Here is a 13185-nt window from a genome sequence, read left to right on the forward strand (position 1 = left end):
CTTCAGAAAATGAAGATTTGAGCCACATTTCAAAATGTTCTGGGAAACTGTTCTCTACCATCCAGATCAGTTTCGAGCCTCCAAGTTCCATTATCCTAAGCAACTGAAAATTTTTCTTTCTAGGAAAAAAAAAGAGTTTAATGCAAGCGGGTCTGAAAGCCCTAAGTCTTTTTGGGCATCCAATGGGCTTATCAAAACTGCCCTGTGATGAATTCGTTGGTTACATTCCAGTAAAGCAAACAAAGCTTAACAATGTGATCACGTGTGGGAGGATACATTTTGGACTTTGCAGAACCCAGAGTTTTGAGAAAGGGATTTGAGGTCTAAAACCACAGCCAGGTTTACAAATCCACAGTTCAAGCTGTTCCTGAATTCAAACAGCCCTATAAACACAGCAGAGTTGTTTATTTCTCTAAATTTAAAACAGCCCCGCCTCAGCTACAAGGACTAAGGGAAACAAGAGGGCAGCCGGTGTCTGCCCCACCCTCTCCCTGCCTTGATCAGGACGGCCGAGGAGGAGGAGGAGCAGGGTAGGGATGTGTTTCTGTCCAGTTTGTCTCTGGGTCTGAGAGGCAACAGTCTCTCTTTGGAAGAACGGTGTCTCCACAGCCCCAGCTACCAACTGGAATTGACTCAGGTGGGAGGGGAAGGTCCCAGGAATTCCAGTAACTGGGCACTGTCACAGATAAGCAGCCTTTGAATGATGACTGTGATGGGACCAGTGGTGACTATGATAGTGACCAGCTACTGGAAATCAAAACTATCGGAAAACTTTACCTGAATTCTGAGGTCGTAAACTAGAGGCCTCTGAGCTCACCCTGCCCTGTGGCTGTGCCTGGTTTTGCAGGCATGGAGTTAAAATTTTTGATTAGCTGCCAAAGTTGAAAAATAGGACAATTTCACATAAAAACACAAATTCCCGGTTTCTCTTGAGAAATCTCCCTCCCTTATTCCGATTTTGTGGGGCCGAATGGAGGGGCCTTCTTTTGTGTTGGACATTGCTCTTCAGCTCATCACTGACTTCTGACCCTGTGATCATTGGACCTGCTGGACATAGAGCATGTTAATGGTTTGGGCTCCAGGGCCAGGCGGCTTGGGTTTCAATGGCGTTCTAATCCTTTCTGTGGTGACCTTGGGCAACCACCTAACTTCTGAGTCCAAATTCCTTACCTGTAACACGGGTCAATCAAAGCCAGATTTTAGTTCCCTGCTCATGGGACTGTTCTGAAGGCTGGCACGTGGCTGGTCCAACACTGAGAAGCCCTTGGGGTCCTGTCCTGTATGGATGCCTCCCAATGTGCCTCCTGTCCCCAGGATCTCAGTCCTCACTTCGTCCGCCTGCTCAGATGTGACCCCCTGACAGGGGCTGACGTGGTTGGACCAGTCGTCATAATCGCCCACAATCATGCATTGTTTACTTGGTGTCAGTATCCTTGGACTACAAGAACCAGTCCATCCTAAAGGAAATCGGTCCTGAATATTCATTGGAAGGACTGATGCTGAAGCTGAAACTCCAGTACTTTGGCCATGTGATGTGAAGAACTGACTTATTGGAAAAGACCCTGATGCTGGGAAAGACTGAAGGCAGGAGGAGAAGGGGACAATAGAGGATGAGGTGGTTGGATGGCATCACCAACTCGATGGACATGAGTTTGAGCAAGCTCCGGGAGTTGGTGATGGACAGGGAAGCCTGGCATGCTGCAGTCCATGGGGTCGCAAAGAGTTGCACATGACTGAGTGACTGAACTAAACTGGAGTGTTCTAATCCCATTGCATGTATTAACTCATTTCACCCTCAAAAAAATGAGACAGACAAGAGCTCACGTGGTATAGAGAGCTGTAAACTTTGGCTTCGTGTTCCCACCCTGTTGATAGCTTCTCGTGTGTCCTGGTTAACTGGAACCTTTGAAGATATTTTTTGGGTGTCCACTTTTCTAGAGTATGGCCGGATATGTGGTGAAGCCAGGAAACCTCAAGTCACCTTTGGCCCCCTGGGGCCATGCTAGCAAGGGTCTTAATGTGGCAGATGCTGAGGGAGGTTGGGTATTTCCTGATCCACCTCGCTCAGTTTGGAGTTCAGACAGGACCACCAAACATGGGTGTCATCCGAAGGATCACTGTAAGCATTGCTCCATTTTATTGACCATATCCTTTGCTCTGGGGGGTTTCCAGGGGGCCTCAATGAGCTTACATTTCTAGGTTTAAGGAGAATAGGATTTGAACAGGAAAAGTCCATCCAACATTTTTCAAATCAAACTCCACATAGCTTTTGAAGTAAGTGAGATGATTTCAAGTGTACTGTTAGTGATTAAACAATTTTTTTTTTGTTTTGCTTTGCTGGGTCTTTGTGGTTGCTTGAAGTCTTTCTCTAGTTGCAGAGGCAGTGGCTACTCTGTAGCTGCAGAGCTGGGATTTTATATATATATATATATATATATATATATATATGTTTGGCTGTGCTGTGTGACTTGTGGGATCTTAGTTTCCTGACGAGAGATTGAACCCAGGCCATGGCAATGACAGCACAGAGTCGTAACCACTGGACCACCAGGGAATTCCCTCAACACTTAAACAAGGAGAGAAACACTTCCCACACCCAGTCAAGCAGGTCAATTATTTTCATATTTGTGATTTCCCAATTCTCTTGTGGTCTCTGTTCATATTTTTGGTTGATTTCATTTTTTTTTTAAAGAACGTTGTAGGAGACAGGGTTGAGGTTTGAACTTTTCAAAAAAGGATAAAACATCTGAGCAATTTAGCTGTTCCTTCTCCGAGTTCTCAGCTAGAACGTGGGATCTTCCTTCTCTGCCAGCTGCTCACTCTGAGATTTCGAACCCATGACCTGCTTATCTTCGGGCTTTCCTCCACCCACTTGGCTAGTTTCTCTTGTTTCTGAGCTGGCTGTGTGACCTGCCTTTTGGCAAATTGTGCCTCCTGGGAAATTTTCTCATGGGTGTTGGGTGCAAATGGGAGAGAGGCTCTGGAGGATCCTTTGAGAGAGAAAGTCTTTTTGAACATTAACCAAAGGAAGCGCAGTCTGTGTTCCTTCAATACTGAGGCAACTCTCCTCCAACTCCCACGACCAGCAGAAATCCGCATGAGGAGGGAGTCTTCCTGGAGTGTTCCAGCATCTTGTTTCACTCCCCTGTAAACCTTATTTTAATTTTATTGTTTTATTGGCCTTGCTTGGTCTTTGTTGAGGCACGTGGGCGTTCTTCAGTTGCTTTGCACAGGCTTAGTTACCCCTCAGCATGTGGGATCTTAGTTCCCTGACCAGGAATTGAACGCACATCCCTTGCATTGCAAGGTAGATTCTTAACCAGTTGGAAAGTGGATTCTTAACCACTGGACCACCAGGGAAGTCCTCCCTATAGACCTTGAGGGCTCAGCTCCAGTGTGGCTCTTACAGAGATGAGTCCCACACCAGTTGCATTCCCCTTTGCTCTCACAGGTCCCTGTATGTCCCCCTCTGTCCCTTGCATCTTTGGTGATGACCTGTTCATTATGTGTCCTCCTTCTTGGACATTTAGCTCTGCAAGGGCAGGGACTCATCTGTCTTGGTCACTGCTATATTTTCAGGGATGAATATCAGCACGCTAGATGCTCGATCCCTATCAACTGGACAGATACGTCTAGTCTGTCTTTCTGATGCTTAAATGCCTTTGAATGGTTCCCCAGCACATAGCTGATGGGCCATCATTTGCATATCACCTGTGATGAGTCCTTCTCCATCCTGAATGGGCCAGTCCCGTTTTTGCACCCCTCTGACTTTTAGATACTTCTTCCTGATATTGGACTAAATTCGTTTTGAATAATTACCTCTAATTCCACTTCACCTCTCAATCATCTTGGATGCCTGCCAGAAAGACCTTCTTCCTGTTTTACTTGTTAATTTTTCCTCCCTCTGGAAATGTCCCCTTCTTTTTTCCCTCTTATGCATTAGAGCTTCCTCTGCTTATAAGCACCAAGAAAGCTGCTACAGCTCCATAGCAGCAGCTGGAAAATCTCAGCACCCACATTCTCTTCTCAGCATCGACAGGACTTTTTAGATCCTTTCCATTAGGTTACTAACTTCAACTTTGCATTAAGTCACTAACTTCAGTGCCATCAACAAAATGGTAAGCTATTCTGAAAGGTGTTTCAGGACAAAAATTTCCAGAAGGGCCTGACGGTTGGGCACAGATCCAACTTCTGTCTTCCTTAGATGGCTGGGAGTTTTAGGGATGTTTGAAAGCCTGGTGGAGCTTCAGAGAGAAGTATTCGTTCACCATGTCCATTTCACAGATGGGGAGACTGAGGTCCAGAGAAGGCACAAGATAGCCTAGAGCCACAGGGTGATTTAGTGCTGAGTTTCTTGAAGTATTGTTTCTAGACCATCAGTCTAGAAGAGTCCAGTCCAGTGCAGAGACTGCTAAAAATGGAACTTCTCAGTCTCCAGCCCAGGACCCACTGAATCCAAATCTCTGTGGACAGGGCCTGGAGATCTGAATTTTAACTCAGGGTGATTTTCATGGACCAAATCTCAGAACTGCTCAAGGCTGACTCTAGCCCACAAATGTGTTTTGTTTGCTGGCATTATGTCGGTTCTCACAAATTTTCTATTTTAACAAGTTTTCGGAATTGTTTTTTGGCAGAATGTATGTGCATGCTAAGTTGTTTTAGTCATGTCCAACTCTTTGCAACTCTATGGACTGTAGCCTGCTAGGTTCTTCTGTCCATGGGATTCTCCAGGCAGGAATACTGGAGTGGGTTGTCACACCCTCCTTCAGGGAATCTTTCCAACCCAGGTATCAAACCTGCATCTCTTAACATCTCCTGCATTGGCAGGCAAGTTCTTTACTACTAGTACCACCTGGGAAGCTTTCGGCAGAATGGGTGGGTTCAAAAAGCCTGCCTAACTGTTTGCAGAAACAGAGCTTCTCTCATGGTGCTTTAAATGCTTTTTTAAATTAATACTCAACTCCCCTGAAAGATAAAATTTCATTAAAAAATCTCTACTTCTGTCTTCTCTTAAAAAATCAGTAAATCCTAGTGTTACCCACACACCTGGCATCAGTTGGTTAGAGCGAAGGTGACTACCCAGTGTTCTCCAGATTTCCTGAGTCCCTTGGACTCTCAGCTCTCTGGTAGTCCCTTGGACTCTCACAGCTTCCCTGGTAGCTCAGCTGGTAAAGAATCTGCCTGCAGTGCAGGAGACCCCGGTTCATGATTCCTGGGTCAGGAAGAGATTCCTTGGAGAAAGGATAGGCTACCCACTCCAGTATTCTTGGGTTTCCCTGGTGGCTCAGCTGGTAAAGAATCCACCTCTAATGCGGGAGACCTGGGTTCAATCCCCGGGTTGGGAAGATCTTCTAGAGAAGAGAATGGCTACCCACTCCGGTATTCTGGCCTGGAGAATCCCATGGACTGTATTGTCCATGGGGTCGCAAAGAGTCAGACACGACTGAGCAGCCTTCACTTGCACTTTGGACTCTCAGCGCTCTGCTTGATGAGACTGAAGGGGAGTGGCCAGTCACCTGTGGTTTTTTAAAAAATAGTATTGAGGAGAGAAATGGTGAGAGTGAATGAGAGTCCTAGAGCACCAGATATTTCTAGAAGAAATTAGAGAGCCTTCTGGGGAGGCAGGAAGCGTAGGCATGAGTAGTATTTCATATGCAGGGCTTGATCTGACAAAGAGTGTGTCTGGAAGTTGAAAAATACGGCCTGAGCTGCCTACAGAAGACATGCTGGCTCTCTTATGGAGTCAGTGCCCCGGAAAGACAGGCTTTTGAGTTATGGCCTCTGTCATGTATATTAAGGTCAGAGAAGCACTATCCCTCTGGGTCTCGATCATCTTTCTCTCTGCATTTCATTGACCACTTCTACCATTGCAAACTCAACTGTGACTGAAGATGCAATTCCTCATCTTTCACCCAGTGTCTCTTCTGTTAACCAGGTTCTCCACCACTATGACATTTAGCTTTTTTTCTCTCCAAATTTTGCTCTTCATGATATCATTTCTCCTACCCTATTTTGGTTATCACTTCCTTGTAATCATGGAGCTGAGGGGAAAAACTTCAAAGAATACAGTGTGGAAGCTTCAGCATCTTTACCACTTCTCTATGTCAAGTGAGAATCAAGATATTTTTAGGAAAGACAATGAATTTGGGGCCATAGAGTTGATACCTTGTAACATTTCTACTTTAAGAGTAAGGTCTCTTGCATTCACTTAACCATGTATATATAGCCTCACACTTTGCTCCTCAATTGTTCTATGATTTTCAGGAGGAATAAGAAAGCCTTAGGAGCCATTCTCTGTGTTTTTTAGCACCTGGGTCTCTGCACTCTTGAGAACAGGTGAGAATAGATCACTTGAAAGTTTTACTGAGGAAATTTACACAGCCAGACATAATTCTATCCTTACAGTCCTAATGTGGATGGAAAAAAAAAATGGCACGTCATCCCCTTAACTCAGCTTATATAATATAGACAATGAAGGCAGCAAGGCAGGATGTATTTATGCCAAGGAAGTCCAAGGGTGGGTTATTTACTTTAATTGGTTGAGGTTGAATGATGCAATTATCTAAATTTCCAGTCAAGCTAGAATGTTTTTAAGACAGTTTTTAAGATTCTTAAATTTTTCTCACTTTTAAATTGCTTTTATGATTTTTTTTTTAACTGTATACACGTAGCACCTGAACTATAAAACCTGGGCTTCCTTGGTGGCTCAGCTGGTAAAGAATCTCTCTGCCATGTGGGAGACCTGGGTTCGATCCCTGGGTTGGAAGATCCCCTGGAGACCCCCTGGAGAAAGGAATGGCTACCCACTCTAGTATTCTAGCGTGGATTCATGGAGAATTCCATGGACTCTATAGTCCATGGGGTTGCAAAGAGTCAGACACGACTGAGTGACTTTCCTTCACTCACTAGATTCAATTGAAAAGGAAACTTATCATCCCCAAGAACTGAAACCCAATCATCATTTTCCTAAGTAGAAGATTCCTGCGTTGTTGAGTTCCATGTGGGTACCATTGCCCACCAGAGGCTCTGAATTCGACATGTGGCATTTCTTTGTTAAAACAGGGATTTGCAATTGTTACTTACATACAAAGGGACTTTCTTCTCATCATAATCAGAACTGAAAGATGACTGAGAAGGGATTAGCATCTCACTGTGATTCCTGTTGTATAAAGGCGTGAAAGTGTTCATTGCTCAATGGTGGCTGATTCTTTGTGACCCCATGGACTGTAGCCCACTAGGCTCTTCTGCCCATGGAATTCTCCAGGCAAGAATACTGGAGTGGATTGCCATGCCCTTCTCCAGAGGATCTTTCCAACCCAGGGATCAAACCCAGGTCTCCTGCCTTGCAGGCGGATTCTTTACCATCTGAGCCACCCAGGAAGCCCAGATAAAGGCATGCTGATATGCTAACATTCTCTTGGAGAATCTGTCCAAGACCAGAGTGACTGAAACTATCAACTCTTAGAAAGATGTAGGGAGAAATCATCATATCACCCTGTACTCTGCTGAAATGGGGAGGTACAGATTACACTTTAGGGTCTTAAGAAAAATCAGAGTTAGGAATCTGGTTCAATGGCAGAAGCTTGCTGGTTGACTGCCAGGTATCTGGGTCTTTTCCCGGCTTAGCCAGAAAGCCCAAACCTCCCCATCAGTGTCTCTCAGCCTGTGCTCTTTTAGAAGCACTCAGCAGGCGGCCACTCTGTAGAGATGCTCTGTTATCAGAACCCTGTACATTCCTCTCCTCCTGCACAGTGGCCACACCACATGGAAAACGCACTTAGAAGCCTACAGTTGGTAGATTCCCTTCATGTCTTCTATTTTTTCTACAAATAAAGAAACCAAGGCCCCAGTTCTGGAGGCTCTCTTGACCAAAAACTGGGAGAACATCCAACTCCCATGCCTGAGATACGCTGTAATAAAATTGGACTTTGAACGAGCCAGATCAGATTAAAGGCCTTCCCGACCGAGTAAAATCTCTTTTATTTTCTTTTATGAGATCCTTTTTATTTTGAGATAATTGTAGATGAACAGGCAGTTGTAAAAAATAATACACAGTGATCCCATGTACTCTTTACCCATTTTGATGAAGTTGAGTGGTTAAGTTGAGAAACTTGAGATGGGGACTGTCCTGATTGTCTGTGTGGGGCAGAGACATCACAGGAATCCTTATAAAGAGAGAGGGCAGAGGGGCAGAGTCAGCAATGTGGAGGTGGTTTAAAGACGGGGGAGGGGCTATCTTCTTTACCCATTCATCTGTTGATGGACTTTTAGGTCCATCTATGTCCTGTCTATTGGGAATATGAACTATTGCGTGTATCCTTTCCAGTTACAGACTTGTCCAGATATAGACCCAGGACTAGAATTGCTGGATCCCATGGCAACTCGATTTTAGTTTTTTGAGGAACCTCCATACTGTTCTCCATAGTGGCTGTACCAGTTTACATTCCCACCAACAGTGGAGGAGGGTTCCCTTTTCTCACACCCTCTCCAACATTTGTTATTTGCAGCCTTTTTAGTGGTAGCCATTCTGACTGGTGTGAGACGGTGCCTCATCGTAGTTTTGATTTGCATTTCTCTGATAATCAGCAACGTTGAGCATCTTTTCTTGTGCCTGTTGGGATGGCGTTGGTTTTGATGCCCTCAGCTCCCCACTCCAGAACATTCTTGAGCCTGCTCTGCAGGCTCTGGGTGGTTCTCATGGAAACCTGCTTTCAGGTGGCTGACAGGTGTGGATGAGCTCATTTCATGCTATCACATTGTAGGTGGACGTGTGACTCACACAGGATGAGAGCCACCTCTGTCTTGAACTGTTATGCCCAGAGCCCGAGTCCCCAAAACTGAGAGAATAAGATGTCCACAGCAATGCAAAAGCATGAAGGGGTGTTATTTCTAGCTCAAGCTAGGGCTCCTGCCACATCCAACGCAGTGGAGTGGAGCAAGGAGCCCCGAGCCCAGATTTACAGCAGTATTTATAGGTTTTAGAACAGAGAGTTGGCAAGGACTGATTGGCTGCAGGAGTTTCCTAATTGGCTAATCTTTATTGGCTGCAGGGATTTCCTGGTATTTACTAATTGGCTATTGGCTGCAGGGGCATGTCTTTTACGTCCTGATAAACTCAAACCAGGTTATGGGGAGTATGCTGATTAGACAAGTCCTGGCATCCACGGGGATGACCTCACTGGGCAATGACTCAGCCTTTCCCGTGAGTCCTCCCTTAGTCCCTGAAGCCTATCATGGCATTTGTTAGGTCCCAACAGAACCAAGTCCTCTTGGAAACAGAAAAGAATAGAGCATCTCCTTGCTCCCTCTTCCCTGGTAGCTCAGATGGTAAAGAATCTGCCTGCAATGTGGGAGACCCAGGTTCAATCCCTGGGTCAGGAAGATCCCCTGGAGAAGGGCGTGACTACCCACTCCAGTATTCCTGCGTAGAGAATCCCCATGGACAGAGGAGCTTGGTGGGCTACAGTCCATGTGGTTGCAAAGAGTTGGACCTGACCGAGTGACTAACACTCACTTTGCTCCCTCTGCTCACCCTGCAGCAGCTTCCCCAGCAACCCCCACCCCCCCGCCCCCAAATCTGTCACCCGAAGTGGTGGTCAGGAAGGAGAGAGGAAGCCATGTGCACGTCCTTGTGGTGGCCCTTGGTGGACTTCAGGGTCAGGAAGGGGACTCATCTTCTGTGGACAGTCATAGTCAACTGAGAGTTTGTAAGCAATGGGAATTCACCTCAGCTAGGTTCGGGGGATTTATTGATAGGCTCCAAGTAAGACTGTGTTCTGGTTATCGACTGATGCTTAAGAAGCACTCCCAGACTTAACAAGTGAAATGCAATTTAGCATCACCTCTCACAGTTCTGGGGCTGGGCAGGGCTGTCTCATGGCTATAGCCATGGCAGCCAGGACTGGGTCCCTGAGCTGGTTTCTCAAGACCACTTTCTTCACTCACATCTCTGGCACCTCCGGCTCCTCTATGTGGTTTCTTTGTCTACCAGCAGAGCTTGGACTTGTTCTGTGCTCCAAGAAGCCAAAAGCGGAAGTTTCCAGACAATGGCTGTTTCTAGAACCTGGCCAGGCCCACTTCTGTCATTTCCTCTTGGTCACATCAGCCAGAGGGCAGGTGGAGAAACTGGCCTAAGTCTTGGTGGAGAATGGGAAGGTCACATGGCATGAAAACAGATGGGCTGGGAGATTCGCTGGCTTCTTTGGGAAGATTCAGTCTACCACGATGAACTGGGTCCAGGTGCTTAGATGACGTCACTGGAAGCTCCTGTCTCCATCACTTTGGCTCTGTTCTCAGGAGGGCTTTCCAGGTGTGGTAGCAATGTCGACTCAGAGCCTCCAGGATTCCCTTTTATCAGCTGATGCGTGGCCATCCCTGAACCAGTCACTGTGATTCGGACTGCTCCATCCTGTGTGAGCCTTGGACTGTGTAATCAGTCCCACTTGACCTAGAGGACACAGAGGTTGGTGGTGGTGGGGGGGCGGCGATTCTCCCCAAGAATGCTGTGCTGGGTGAGGAAGGATGGATATCCAGGCTGCTACATCACCTGCGGGTCTCCTTGCCCTCCCCACTGACCACTGTTCTGGTCCACGTTGAGTTACGAACACGCAGGACATGGTGCCGAGTCTGTGGGTCTGGTCCTCTACCTGGGGAGATTCCCTACGCATTCCTACCTGCTGCTTCTGCCCCACTCACCACAGACACAGAGGTGATAATGCACAGCAAGACTTCCACATCTGTAGGCATTTTTCTCCTCCATGGAATTCTTGAGAATCTTTGTTGTCTAATTCAGTAAGTGAGCCCTCTCCCAAAGAACGTCATCTCCAAAAGAGGATAGAGAGATGACAGGCGCAGATTCCAGAGCCCCACTGCCTGGTTCCAATGCTGCCTCCATCACTCGCTATGTGGCCTTAGACAAGTTACTTTACCCCCCTGGGCTTCAGTTTTCTCACTTGTAACATGGGGACTATACTAACCCCTACTTCACAGGGTTGTTGGGAGGATTAAAAGAGTTAACTCGTGTAAAATTCTTAGGACATTTTATTTTGCACGAAGCAAGTTCTTAAACAGTAGAACTTACTTTTCTTTCTAAAGTGTTCTTTATATAGTAAGGACATTTATTTCTTGCTTGTTAAATCTTTTACAAATATTTTTTTCCTGGGCTGTCGTTTGTCTTTTGACTTTGTCATGGCTTTGAGTCCTTTGGCTTGCAGAATTTTATAATATTTATGCACTCAAATGTATCCATCTTTTCTTGGGACAGCTGGAATTTCTTCTGTTTGTTTGTTTTATCAAGAAAGAACTTTCCTCTCTTTACTTTTGGGATGGATGAGGATTTAATGCTCATAAGAAGAAGAAAAGTGTTGAATCAATTTGTCAATACTGCACTTCTTTTTCCTTTAGACTTTTTCTTCTTTGTATTGACAATTTCTAGTGCAAGAAGCAAAGTTCCTGAAAATACTAATATTAGAGGACTCATTGCGAATCTTTGAAGACTCCATGAGGACGTAAATTGATGTTTAAATACAAGCTGTTCCTCAGAGACAAATGATTATTTTGTCGGCTGAATGAACCAAAATGAAAAGCTTGGCTTATAGAAACCATCATCTGCTTCGATCTTCCCTTATCTAAGGCCAAATTGAATGTTTTATGTTTAATTTTTCTTCCTGGACAGAAAGACATTCCGCCAAGACAGGATTGAGCGAAAGGAATTTTTCAATGCAGCAAAGTGTTTGGGAAAAAATGGACTTTTGTGAATCCCACTGGGGATCGTTTCATAACAGAAGTTTCACAATGTGCTGTGTTCGTGTCCCTGTGAAATTGGTTGTTTCTGAGTGGAGAGGCAAAGCAAGGAGGCTTGGGGTTTTGTTTTCGGACTCTGTGCCCCTGCAGTGGATGGCAGACAGAAGACCTGGGGGACCCCGGACCTGGGACTCCCCTCCACCTGGTGCCTTTGCAAAGGCAAAGAAGAGCAGTGTCTGGGACAGCCCAGATGCTCTCTGGACAACCTATCAAAGTCCTGTCATTTAGTTGCAGTGACCCGTGTCCCAGGGCACTTTTGAGGACTTTTTTGTTTCCTCAATAGCCCTGCAAACATACTCCTGGCGACCTGAAACTCTGCTCTGCAGTCTCTCTGAGCCTCATCCATTATTTCAAGTTTCATCTTTTTTAAAAAAAATTATGATATTGTTTTATGAAGTTTTTAGAGACACATGGTATTGTGATGTACATATTACTTTATTAGCTTTTAAAACGTATTTATTTATTCATTTTTGGCTGTGCTGGGTCTTCGTTGCCGCACGTGGGCTTTCTCTAGTTGCGGCAAAGTGGAGTTACTCTCTAGTTGTGGTGTGCGGGCTTCTCATCGAGGCGACTTCTCTTGTGGAGCTCACGCTCTAGGGGACTTTAGTACTTGTGGTGTGAGCTTAGTTGCTCCATGGTATGTGGTGTCTTCCTGGACCAGGAATCAAACCTGTGTCCCCTGCATCGGCAGGTAGATTCTTAACCACTGAATCACCAAGGAGTTCCAATCTTGGGCCTGTTTTGATCAGCCCTGAGTACCTCCGCTCTCAGCATCTCTGAAGCCTGGACTAGGTTGAGGGGGCCAAGGCTGCCTGATTTATTTCCAGCTATTACAAGCTGTGCCCGGCAGGTTGCATGCATTCTCTCTCTCACACACTCACACAGTTTACTCACATGCAAAGAAAGGGTAAATGTTACTGGAGTTGGAGAAGCAGAGTGGGGGTGATCGGGCTCCAAAGGGCGATAACTGGAGCCTCTAGCTGGTCTGGCCTTTGTCGGCCCTCCCTGGGGAGCCTGCCCCCCTCCCCTTCTCCTCCCTCTTCCCTTGTCTGCAAGGTGATCCTGGGTCAGGTCTTCACCATTAAGAGCTGGACGTAGCTGTCCTGGCTGCCAGGGCCTCCATGGGCCCTGCTTTGTTGGAAATGAACAATTATAGGTTTCATAACCTTTCAAAGTGGGCTTCCTCTTTGACTAAAAATGCTCTACTGGGAATCTATTGTAAAGGCATATGGTCTGAGATGTGCAGAGAGGTTTAGTTTCCAGTTCGGTTTGGGAAGTTAAAAGTTGGAGAAAACTTAAAGACTTAGTCATGGGGAGATTGCTGTTTAAAAAAAATCTACAGAACTTCCCTGGTGATACAGTGGATGAGAATCCTCCTGTCAA

At 45.9% G+C, this 13185-nt stretch overlaps 1 protein-coding gene across 3 annotated transcripts in view; it reads left to right on the forward strand.

Annotated features, from left to right (window-relative positions):
- ADGRD1 (adhesion G protein-coupled receptor D1) overlaps positions 1–13185 on the forward strand; it is a 176338-nt gene that overhangs the window by 14548 nt on the left and 148605 nt on the right. The gene's annotated exons all lie outside the window — the stretch shown is intronic.

Source organism: Capra hircus, chromosome 17 (assembly GCF_001704415.2).
Source record: "Capra hircus breed San Clemente chromosome 17, ASM170441v1, whole genome shotgun sequence".
In the NCBI taxonomy this organism is placed as follows: Eukaryota; Metazoa; Chordata; class Mammalia; order Artiodactyla; family Bovidae; genus Capra; species Capra hircus.